The 12,858-nt window shown below is 41.1% G+C and overlaps 1 non-coding gene across 1 annotated transcript; it reads right to left on the minus strand.

Annotated features, from left to right (window-relative positions):
- Nucleotides 1–10,617: 10,617 nt before the first annotated feature.
- On the minus strand, nt 10,618–10,723 carry LOC120109712. The gene has a single exon (XR_005510513.1). It is a non-coding gene; the product is annotated as a small nucleolar RNA R71 (small nucleolar RNA).
- Between the last annotated feature and the right edge of the window lie 2,135 nt (nt 10,724–12,858).

Here is a 12,858-nt window from a genome sequence, read left to right on the forward strand (position 1 = left end):
TAGAAGACCTTGGGGAAGCATCCTATAGTTTGGGGATTAAGGTCTATAGAGATAGATCTAAGAGGATGCTTGTCCTGTCACAGAATATGTACATAGAGGGAGTGCTGAAGAGGTTCAGCATGGAAACCTCTAAAAGGGGATAATTACCCCTTAGGCATGGGATTAATCTCTCCAAGAAGATGTGCCCCAACACATCTGAAGAGATTTAGCGGATGAGCAAGATCCCTTATGCTTCGGTTATAGGGAGCCTCATGTATACCATGCTATGTACATGACTTGATATAGTATATGCTGTGAGTGTCACGAGCATATATCAGTCAAATCCAGGCAAGAAGCGTTGGATAGCTATGAAGAACAGTCTTAAGTACTTGAGAAGAACTAAAGATATGTTCTTGGTCTTTAGGAGAAGATCAGAGTTGAAGGTAGAAGGATGCACACATATTGATAATAGAAAGTCTATATTAAAATATGTGTAATGGTGGTTTAGTAAATTGGAAGAGTTCCAAACAACCGATCATTGTAGATTCTACCTTAGAAGCTGAATGTTAAGCCGTCTCTAAGGGTGCAGTGGAAACCTTCTGATTCAAGAAGTTTATTACAGAGTTAGATATAATGTCATCAGATGCCATAATACTCAATTGCGATAACAATGGCACCATAGCACTAGCTAAGGAGCCAAGGTCTTACCAGAAGTCTAGGCACATAGAGCAACGGTTTAACTTGATATGCGACTACCTCAAAAAGAAATAAGTAGAGGTACAGAGAGTAGACTCCACAGGCAACGTGGTAGACCCATTCACTAAGCAGCTAAGTCAGAAAACTAAAGCACATCTTGAGAAGATGAGGCTTAGATTTTATGGCTGATTGGCTTTAGTGCAAGTGGGAGATTGTTAGAAGTATGTCCTAGAAGCCAATTTGACTGACGCATTATTTAGTTCTGGGACATAAATTTGTACTTGACCTAATAATGAATTTATTAGAATGGGCATTCTTTTCATTCATGTTCTTATGTGCCCATGAATCATCCAAGGAATTAATAAGATGATGACGCATATTCTCAAGAGTTGAGAATTTGAGGCATGTGTCATTGGTGATTAATTTTTGAATTGCTCCTGATCGATGGATCATCACGGGGACGGTGATCGATCCGCCGAGATTAGTGCACAGATCGCTTTCTTTGATGGACGAGTCTTGAGTCCAAAGTGTGGCAACACTGGAGCAATTGTGCAAGTGCTTGTTAGAGAACAAGGGTACTGAGCGTGACCATAGCAAGTAGTCACTTGGATGTCTATCCACTCGTCAGTAACTTACTTGATGCTGCAGTTGTATGACTGGTCCTTTAATCTACGATGCCTCGGCTATTCACAGTAAGGTTGCTGTAGTTTGACGAGCACATAAACATGAGCCCTAGCCAATTGGGTTCTTGTGGTGCAGATTGGTTGCAGTAGGCTCACTATAGGAGTAGGGGTGCATCTAAATAGAATCTATCGACCTTGATAGATTAGGAGAGATCCTATGTGATTTATGAGACTGAGTTCATAAATCCTCGGCCGGGATAGTATGTACAGTGGAAAAGGAGTTTTCCACTCTCGAACTCAAGTCGAATAAATTTGACATATGACAGACGATGGGGTTTGACGAGTTATCCATGACCTCCGTCCTGCAGGGATCCACGATAGAAGTACTGTATCATACAATAACTGCACCTAGAGGTTCATCTATTCCATTCTGCTGGGTTGCCACTACATGCTGGTAGGTGTCACTGGTGGATTGTGAGACTCAGAGGCATTCACTTGATGATCAGTGAACCCGAATGAGAAGAGTGGGAATTGTTCCAACCCATTGAAAGGAGTTTCAATGATATTGTGATAGGGATCATAAAATATCTCACTACCAGACAGAATAGAACCTATGGGGTCACACACATTACAGGTATTGACCGATCCGATGGTTGAATTGTGATTTGCAATCACAAATAATTTATAATTATCAATTTGATTGATAATTGTTTTAACTCACTAAGAGTTAGTGAGTAGAAGAAGGAATAATTGCAATTGGATTGCAATTTAATTAAATCAATTGGACTTAATTAATTGGGTTTGATCTTATTTAATAAGAGTCCTACTTGCAGTAAGACTCCTAGAGTCCTAATTAGATTTGGACTTCAAATTAAATTAGAGTCCTACTTGGAGTAGAATTCCTAAAGTTCTAATTGGATTAGGACTAAAATTATATGAGTTCTAATTAGATTGGGATTCCTAAAGTCCTAATTAATTTTGATCTAATAAATTCAGATGACTCCTAATTGGATTAGGATTGAAGAGTTCAATTGAGTCATGATTCAATTAGGTCCTAATTAGATTAGGACTCCAAGAGTCATAATTGATTTAATCTTATGGATAAACATGAGGGGACTAAAGGGGCTGAAAGTGGAGCCCACGCACCTCATAAGATGAGGCTTGGGCGTGGGGCATGAGAGATAAAAGGGAGGGGCGTGCCCCCTCCTCTTGGTTTTTACGTGAGAAGAAAAAGAAAGAAACAAAAGAAAAAAAAGGAGATAGACGTGAGCTCCTAATTTGTAGGAGCTCACACCTAGGGTTCAAAAAGGGGAGCATGTGCCCCCCTCCTCTCATCAAAAAATAAAAGGATACGGCAGCCCCCTCTCTCAGGTTGAATTCAGCCGCAAACAAACACAAAAAAAGAGAGATTAAGGGGCGGACCCCGCAAAGGAAAAAAGGGGAATCTCTTCTCTCCTCCTTTTGTGCCGTAAGTGATCCTCCACCTCTCTAGTTGTTCCCTTTTTGTGCCATTAGAGTGCCTCCTCCCCTCTTGGTTTTTGTGCCATGGGAAAGCCTCCTTCCTCTTGGGATTTCAGCCGTGAGCATCAAAGAAAAATAGGGTGGTGTGTGGCTTTCTCTCTTCACCCTTCTTCCATCCACAAGCATAAAAGAAAAGGAGGCAGCGAGATGGGATCTTCCTCCCTTTCAAGTTCTTCTTCTTCCTCTTGAGATCTATCAAGAGTTGATAAATCAAGAGAGGATTTCAGCCATCAAAACATATCTCTACAAGGAATCTAGCACCCCGGGGAGATTAGAGAGTTTGGATTGATCTTCTACCTCATGTGGATACCCGTAGAGGCCGAACGCGTGTGCGGCTTCGAGCGAACCTTTCAACAAACACCACGATCATCAAATTACGGTGAATATCTACCCACACAAGGTGAAGATCTAATCTTTCTAATCTTGTAAAAAGTTTTTAATCTTAATCTATCTACGAACGACGCTCTTCTCATGTGATGAACGGGATCTCGTGCATGCCTTCCGCTGCGTTCAGAATTTTTCTGTGGCGTGCATGGGATCCCAACAGAAAGCATCACACTCACGAATCCATCGGTGGATTCTAACCCTAAACATCTCTCTCCATAGATAATTCATACTATTACATCCATATTAATTCTTAGTTTTTATCATTCACTCTAGCTTATACCCTTTGAATTAATTATTTAATTAAGAAAAATAACTTATCTCCAATTTCTGTGGACTGACATCCGTAATCACTATCCTACAGGATACGTACTATTGCATGGTTTTGTTGCCCAAGGTGACAAGCCAAGAGGGGGGTGAATTGGTTTTTCTAAATTTTTTGCTATCTTACTTTAATCAATTGATGAGTGAGTGAAATTAAACTAATACACAATACAAACACACAAGAAGTATAGTAGTTCGGTGCTCTCCTAAGCACCTACGTCCACTTCCCAAGCGACCCATTGGGAATTTACTATAATTCCACGGATTACAGTTGGATTGTTTTCCGGGCTCACAATCCAAAAACCTTTACACTTTGTTTTTTCGGGATCACCAAAAATCTATGTTGGTTTTACGGGCTCACCAATGAACCTTTACAATTGGTTTTACGAGCTCACCAACAAACCTACACCGTTGGTTTTACGGGCTCACCAACAAACCTTTATAATGTGATTAAAAGAAGAAGAAAGTTGAAACTCCTAGATGAGCAACTATAACAATTATAAGCTACAAAGAAGAGTTTAGAATATAGTTATCGCTTGATGAGACTTCTCTCTTCTTTGTCAAGAATGCTTCACTCTTCAAAGATTGATGGAGCTCTTAATGTTGCTTAGAATCTGCTTTACCACCTCCTTTTGACTCTTGAGTGAAGCACTTGGATGAAGAAGATTAGGGCACTTGTCTTTCTTGTGTAAGCTTTGATATTTTGCAAAAGGATGTTTTCTCTGATGAATAGTGTCCCTTTTAATAGTTTTCCTCATCCATTGGACACCCCCCATTGGTCAGATTTCAAAAACTAGCCATTACTTGCTGTTGGGAGGATAAAAAGTACTTCTGCAGAACTAGCCGTTATGCTTCTGCCCGTGCATGGGCCAACCCAATCTTTCCTGGGGTCGACTCAAATAACTGTTCATCAGACTTGGGGTCGACTCAACTTTCACTGGGGTCGACCCAACTTTCACTTGGGTCGACTCATGCAACATTGGGGTCGACCCTCTCAAGAAACACAGAACCTTGTATTTCAGCCTTCCTTCACTTGGGTCGACTCAACTCTTTTTGGGTCGACTCAAGGTTCAGTTGGGTCGACTCAAATTCCACTTGGGTCGTCCCTCTCAGGGATTCCAGAGAACCGATTTTTGAATGACATAGCCTTTGGATCGACTCATGTTCAGTTGGGGTCGACTCAAGGTTGGGTCGACTCAAGTTCCATTTGGGTCGACCCTCTCAGGGATTCCAGATAACTATTTTCTTGAGGCTTGAAGATGGGGTCGACTCAACTTTCATTTGGGTCGACCCAAGTACTGTTCATCCATCCCATAAGTGCTAGAATGTGCCAGAATATTTCTAAAACGTACCAGGGTCGACTCCATCTCTTCTAGGGTCGACTCCTACTCTGCGCCAAGTGTTCCAAAGGCGTGCCACTTCGTTCCAAGGCGTGCCAAATGTATCGGGGTCAACTCCAAACTAATTGGGGTCGACTCTAACCATATTTTTCTGCACTTTGAAAGTTAATTATGCACATTGAAACAACAATATGATATTCCAAGCAAATTACGATGCATGGCACAATAGAGTTTCATACCCTTAATAGTAGAAATTGCCGAATTGCCCTTTTAGGTATTTTTAACGTGAAACTTTACCAAAATGGATTCTTGAGCTTTCTACCATTCTTTATTACAAATTATATCTCGTTATCAATTCTTGAGAGTGGTTTTGACCATATATTCTTAATGTATCGTAAATGTATCGAGGGTGTGTCATTTATCAATGATGTAACATATTACCTTGTAATATTCAATTAGATATTCCTTCAATGGTTGTATTAATCATCAAAATACCACTATCATCATCAATCTCCCCCTTTTTGATGATTACAAAATATTGAGTATGAGCAGATTGTTACTTAAGTTAAAATCCGTTTTTTAGAAGAGCTCAAGTTGCTGAATTTCAGCTTTTCAAGTTTGAGAGTGAAGTCTCCCCCTTTTTCATCCAAATATTGCCAATTTGAACTTTTTGATTTATTCCCCCTTTCTTTTATATTTGGTTAAAGATGAAACTTTAAAAATTTGAGATAAAACAAGAGTTTCAGATTACGTATCGAGGTATGAGAAGTGCGTGCCAAATTCTCAGTTTTGATTTCAATTTGAGACTTTAACCTTTTCATTGTTACATATTACTCCCCCTTAAGTGTATAATCTTTCCTATTATCATTTTCAATCTTGTTTATCAACTTATTTCTTTCCTTACTTCTCCTCCTTTTTGTTATCATCAAATAGGTGCATGGCAATAGATAAGTAGACACAGTAAATAATAAACATTCAGATTTTACTGATCAAACATGGAACATTGTAGTACATTAACACAAAAATACAATGTTCTTCAATCAAAGTGCAAAGTACATGATCAACACAAAATGCATATGAGAACTAGATAAATCCTAGGCACTAATCAAGGTGCTAACATCAGCCTAGGGGGTATCTAATGGCTGTGATCTAGTCCTCATGCTCCTAGCATAAGTAGCGAGGGAAGGTCGAGCCTGATAGGACTGAGTCTGGCGTGGACCTCGCTGAGCTGGATGACTCTGTGCCGATACCTCTGACTCAGCTGCTCGGGGCACAGATGGACCATGAGCCTCTCTCTCTCTCTTCGTAATGCTCCTACCTGCTGTCTGAGATCGCTAATCTCAGCAGTCATGCTATCCATCCTGCTCCATATCCCATCAGAGAGAGTCCTCACCTGAGCTGATACAAGCTCAGTCATCCTACTCCAAAACTCCTCTGTACATCCCGTAGGTGTAGATGACGAAGGTCCAGCCTCTAAAGGTGCTGTAGGATGATCCGCAGGCTCCTCATCCTCAGGGATGGGGTCTCCAATCTCTGGTGCATCATCCTCTGGTGCATCACCCTCTGGTGCATGTATCCCAGCTCCTGCACGCCCCCACTGCCCGATCACCTTCTCATAACCCATGCGAATAAGGGATCGTGCAGTGTACGTGTCAGTAAATAGTAGATGCCTAGATATCTCTTCTTCTACTGATATGTCATGCTGTCGAAAGACCAGGGTGAGTATCATACCATAGGGCAAGGAGACTCTCGAATTGCATATTGCCTTTCTCATTTGTCTAATTACCATAGCTGGGAGGTTTAGGGAAATGCCCTGAATAACATGCTCCATAACAACCAGATCTCGCTCAGATATGAGATCAAATCTTCCACTCTTCGGAAACAGTATCCGACCTATGAAGTTATGTAATAACCTCATCTCAGCTGATAGAGAGCTAGCTACTAGATTTTCTAAGTAATCAAAATTCTCTCTCTCAAAAATCAGCTGTAGAGCTCTCAACTTGCTCTCTGGTTTTTCCGGTGTAGCTCCTTCGCAGGGGAGATGAAGCAACTCACTCAAGCTTTCTTCTGAAACCCTAACCCTTACTTCTCGGACTTCAGATATAATCCCTTCCATTCCAACTTTCAGGAAGGCATAGAACTCAAGAACCAACCCAGGGTAGATCACCACATCTAGGGAGCAAAGATACTCCCATCTTTGCCTTTGGATCCAATCACCCAACCGGAACCCTTCTTGATCCAAAAACTTGGAGTGGATCCTTCTTCCCGTGGTAACCGGTCTCCCCACATATTTTGCAAGTTAGACTGAAGGGGAGGGAGGAGGAGGAGGCTCTACACGTGTCTCACCTTGTGGAGGCACTGTAGAAGACTCTGTAGCATTTCTATCAACACGGGTTGTCTGTGAAACTCTCCCGGATCGCTTAACCACGGCTCGCTTGGGTCCCATTTGATAAGTGCTTGATAATCTATAATTTAGTTATCTTTCCATAGCACTTATCAATGTTCTTAAACTGATAAATACGTATTTTACCATGAAATTGAATGATCATTGAAATAAATTTAAAATATGGTAAAAAGCAAATAATTCTTTTCTTAAATCAGACTCTGAATTTGTCTCTCTCTTATTTGCAATCTTTCATGAAAATTACAGGAAAATATATAAGGAGGAGATTGTGTTGACCCGGTTTGGTAACCTGATAGAATTGTAGTTAAGCTAAGGTTATAATTAAATGGGTTTTGGTCCTGATTCGATCGAAAGTTATAATTAATTTTGTATGCGGCAGAGATTTGATTAACCCTTTTTATTAGGTCACGGTCCTGTTTTTAGTCTTGTCTGGTCGAGTTCGATCTGAAGCAGCTTAGCAAGAATTAAATTTAAATGACAATGGGCTCAAGGACAAGTCAACCATCATGACCCACCTCAAACCCAAAGTCAATTTCCAACCAATTCCTTACCTATCTTCATATAAATTTATAAATTTAAAACAACAAAAAAAAGGGAAATAATGAATATAATAAAATAAATAAAAATAATTTCGGGAGAATCACTTATTCACTGTTCATATGAACAGTGTCCCGTAAAAACACTGTTCATATGAACAGTGAGAAATAATATAAAAAAAAAGAATTTATTAAAACTGTTTCACTATTTATCTCCTTCCTCCCATTCTCTATCCTTCCCGTGATCCCACCTCACAGAGCGCCCCCCTGCCCGTTCCAGCCACGCGTCACAGCCGACGCTCCAATCCTCCACGCGGTGCAGCCGGTGACCAGATCCTCCGCCTCTTCATCCGCCTGCATCCCCGCCTCCGCACAGCTGCCGTTCCGGGCGTCCGAGACAAGCTACGCATGCTCCCAGCGTATCACGCGATGAACCAGGCCGCCTTCCGTGCACCCAGCTATCTCCCAGATCCCCTCTCATCCCGCGGTGCAGCCGGCGACCAGATTCCCCCAGCTCCATTCCGCTGATCCCGCGGCCCTTCATCCTCTTCGTCCGCGATCTGCCTTCCGGCATCACGCCCCGGAATCAGCCGGCCGTGATCTCTTCTTCCTTCCCGAACGAGCACTCCGGACAGCTATAAAAGGAGGGTGCTAAGGCGTTCGGTGGAGGGGAGAGGTCGGGGAGAAAAACAGAGTAGACCCTCTGTTTCGGTGAAAAGAAGAAGAGAGCCGAGAGGGAAGAAGGGAAAAAGAAATGAAATAAAAAGAGAGAAAGGAGGGGGAAAGAGAATAGTTTTGATATTTTGGGAATAATGGGAGTTGATCAATTTCATTTGAAGATGGGAGGTCGTCCGGAAGCCATGCTCGGCTAAACGTCTAGTCTAGGGCTGGATGAAGCCCTAGCAATGTTACAGGGCATTGTAGTTCTTATTTTCTTTATTATTTTGGAGCTTGTTTAAATTCTTATTATCAATGAAAAATCTTTTTATTATGTTTAAACTTTGAGCATGCTATTTATTATTCATGTTTGCTAAAGTAGTCTAAGATGATCCATGCCTAGGAAGATGAGGTGTACTGCACCCTAAGTTAGCATAATTAGGTAGACACTTCATGCTACACCGAAGATGGATCTTCCTAACACTATTTATGCTTTTATTTTAAAAGGCTAGTAGCCAATATTGCATGCCCCTCCAAAAGATAAAAAAATAAAGAACACAAACCCTGATGCAATGCTATGTGGTGGACTCCAAACCCTAGATCCATTTATTCTGATAAATTCTAATTCGCACTCATAGTTTAATTTAGTTAAATTAAGTTAGCAAATTCTTCTTCTTCATTTATTTTTAAAAGAAAAATAACTTATTCTACAATCCCTGTGGACCGACACCCATAATCACTATCATACAGGGTACGTGCTATTGCGTGGTTTATTTTCAAAATTGAAAGAACCGATCAATTTTTGGCGCCGTTGCCGGGGATTGCTAGCATAGTTATTTTTTCTATCATTAAAAAAAATAATTAATTAAAAAATTTCAAAATATATATATCTAAAATAAAATAAAAAATTATTTTCTATTATTGTTACTTTTTTATCTCTTTTCTCTTCTACTATTTTTTTTTTTTAATTTTTCTTTTGGTCTTATTTGATCAGGAATCGAAGAGGAGATCTGGGCTATCAAAAAGGAATGCTTTAGAGGTTTGCTTAAAAAATTTTAAATTGCTGGAAAAATTTCCTTTGGTAACCTCTAAACCTTTCTTATTTAAATTAATTATTAGCTTGAAATTTTGTGGTGATTGTTTGATTTCAATTTCAGCAAAAGTGTGAATGCATGCTTGATACATATACACAAATTAATCCGCACATAGTAAGGGCAATCACTCCAACAAGATAAGAGCCGGATTTCATCACCGGACTCTTGCCCAACTTAGGTGAACTCAATCTCACATAGTGCCAGCTTAATTAAAATCAATTAGACGTTGGCTCCTAGGGACATTCGAGCTCAATAGGACGAAGATCACCGAAAGTTGCACCAATTTCGCTCTGTGGCTTAGTTGATGTCTAGGCAAGCTTTGTCCCTATAAGGGAGACAGTTCATCTATTCGAGGCAAGTGAGTTTTAAGTGGGACCTTTGCGAACGCATCGTGACCCCTCCACTTACCTGGGAGCTTACCTGGTCAACTCGGTTTATTGGACCGGATTGGAGGCTTAGGTGCCCTCTTCAAACCAGTTAGGAGCTGTCTAGTAGTTTTAGGACAAAGACTAGGATTGATATGCTTTTCTCTTTTATTGCATGCTTGACTGATCGAGTACTAGTGTATGCAAGTGAGTCGTTCTAGAGTACTTGACCTATTACCTTTTGACCCTGAAATAGAACGAACCCTTAGGAACATTCGAGCTAAGATCAGAACATTAGAATCATCCCCACCTCTTAAGATGGCTGAAGAACAACCCAAACTCCTGAGGAAGTACTTTACTCCCACCATTTATACTTCCCCATCTTGCATTCGATTACCTGAAGTAGCAGTTGTACAATATGAAATAAAATCTAGTGTGATCCAAATGCTCCCATCTTTTTATGGGCTCACCAATGAAGACCCATATAAACACTTAGATGAATTCCTTGAGATTTGCACCACTGTCAAGATTTAGAACTTTACTGATGATGCTCTAAAACTTAGATTATTCCCCTTCTCCCTTAAAGATAGAGCCAAACAATGGCTGAATTCTTTAGAAGCCAACTCGATTCGTTCTTGAGATCAAATGCAACAAGAATTCCTAAAAAAATATTTTTCCATAGGAAGAACGAACCAGTTTAGACGTGCCATTACAAGCTTCTCCCAAACTGAGGGAGAAGAATTTTATGAAACTTGGGAGAGATTTTGGAACCTAATCCGTAAATGCCCTCATCATCAAATACCTAAGTGGCAGCTAGTGCAATGTTTCTATGACAGATTGACTGAACGAAACCGTCAGATAATCGATGCTGCATGCGGGGGACTTTCATGCTTCGAAATGAGCATGAAGCATGGCAACTATTTGAAAATCTTAATGAAAACTCCCTCCACCATGCTTCATGTTCTCGTCAAGCACCTCCGAATTTTCAAAGAAAAGGGGCCATTTGTGAAATAAGTCGTTCTATGGACCTGTCTAGCAAGGTAGATGCATTGTCCCATAAGATTGACCAACTAATGATAGGAGGACATGTCGTTAGCTCTTCCCAAGCACAAGTATGTGCTATCTGTTCTAGCCCATCGCATCCTATTCATGAGTGCCCCTCAGCACCCCAATTCCCCGAACTCGTGCAAGAACACATCAATGCTGCTCAAACACAACCCAGACCGGGTAATGATCCATTTTCCAATACATATAATCCGGGATGGCGAAATCATCCAAATTTTTCTTGGAGGCAGCAAGCTTCAAATACTACCCAACCCTACTCCCAAAATTTTCAAAACCCTCAGAATTTTCATCTCTACCGTCCGTCAAATCAATTTCAACACCCTCCTCCTCCAACCCAAAGAAATACAGCCTTTGAGGAGAAGGTGTTGACTGCCCTTCAAGGTTTGGAGGCAAACACATAACTATTGCACTCTCACACGCAATCAATTGCTAAGCTAGAATCCCAAATGGGTCAACTAGCCAATGCATTAAATAAACGAGAGGAAGGTAAGCTTCCAAGTCAACCAATGAGTAATCCAAGGGGACAATACGTGGCTCAAGAAACTCAACTAAATCATGAGCAAGCCAATGCTTTGACTACCCTGAGGAGTGGCCGTATAATAGATAATAAGGTTGGGGAGAGTAACAATAAAGAAGGTGAAGAAGAGGAGAGGAATGTAGCACATGAAAATCCAAAACTTTCTTCAACCAGTCCACCATCTGCCACAACCCACATACCAAAGGCTCCATTCCCTGAAGCACTTAATGCACCCTCTCCCTTTGGCAAGAAGGGAACTTCACTAGAAGAGATGATGGAGGTTTTCAAACAAGTTAAAATCAACCTCCCACTCCTTGATGCCATCAAACAAGTTTCCTCCTATGCCAAATTTTTCAAAGACCTTTGCACCCAAAAGCGAAAATCTAGAACACATGTGCCTAAAAAGGTCCTCTTAACTGAGCAGGTAAGTTTCATTCTCCAACGCAACACCCCTCCAAAATTCAAAGATCCTGGCGCTCCCACTATTTCCTGTGTCATAGGAGATAACTCCATTGATCGAGCACTTTTAGATCTAGGGGCAAGTGTGAATCTTCTACCCTATTCAGTCTATGAAAAATTTGGGTTAGGTGAATTAAAACCTACCTCGGTGTCCTTACAATTGGCTGATCGATCTGTGAAGATACCACGGGGGATGATTGAAGATGTTCTTGTCAAGATAGACAAATTCTATTTTTCAGTAGATTTTATCGTCCTTGACATGGAACATGTGCCCAACCTTAAAAAACAAATTCCTATGATTCTTGGTCGTCCCTTTTTAGCTACAGCCAATGCATGTATCAACTGTAGAACTGGGGCAATGGATATATCATTTGGGAACATGAAAATTAAGTTGAATGTGTTTCATGCCGCTGACCAATATGTGAGGTGTTGACCCCCTAATGGATTTTGATGAATACAAAACACTAGAGTATAATTTTCTTTATATTAACAATTTATTTGAGGATTTCAGGTGTTTAACTAAGAATATTGTTAAGAATTGTCAAGGCATGTTCCCATATTTTTCAAGGATTTTTTGAAGATTTTTTGAGATGAAGAAAACAGATCAGGGACAGCCGAGACGTCTCCGGTTTGTCCCAGAGACGTCTCTGGCACGAACAGGAGGAATTGGCACGTCTGGAGACGTCCCCGGCACCTGGCGAGGCATCTCGCAGGGTCGGAGTCGACTCCCGACTTTGCGGAGTCGACTCTCTCAGAGGCGGCAGAAAGACCAATTTCAAGGGATGCGCGCGAGTCGTCTCCGAAGGACGCGGAGTCGTCCCCGCGAGTAAAAAAGCAGACTTCCCGAGTCGTCCCCAGAGAGCGCGGAGTCGACTCTCTCAGGGGATTCCAGAG

This window comes from Phoenix dactylifera, unplaced genomic scaffold (assembly GCF_009389715.1).
Source record: "Phoenix dactylifera cultivar Barhee BC4 unplaced genomic scaffold, palm_55x_up_171113_PBpolish2nd_filt_p 002583F, whole genome shotgun sequence".
NCBI classification, from domain to species: Eukaryota; Viridiplantae; Streptophyta; class Magnoliopsida; order Arecales; family Arecaceae; genus Phoenix; species Phoenix dactylifera.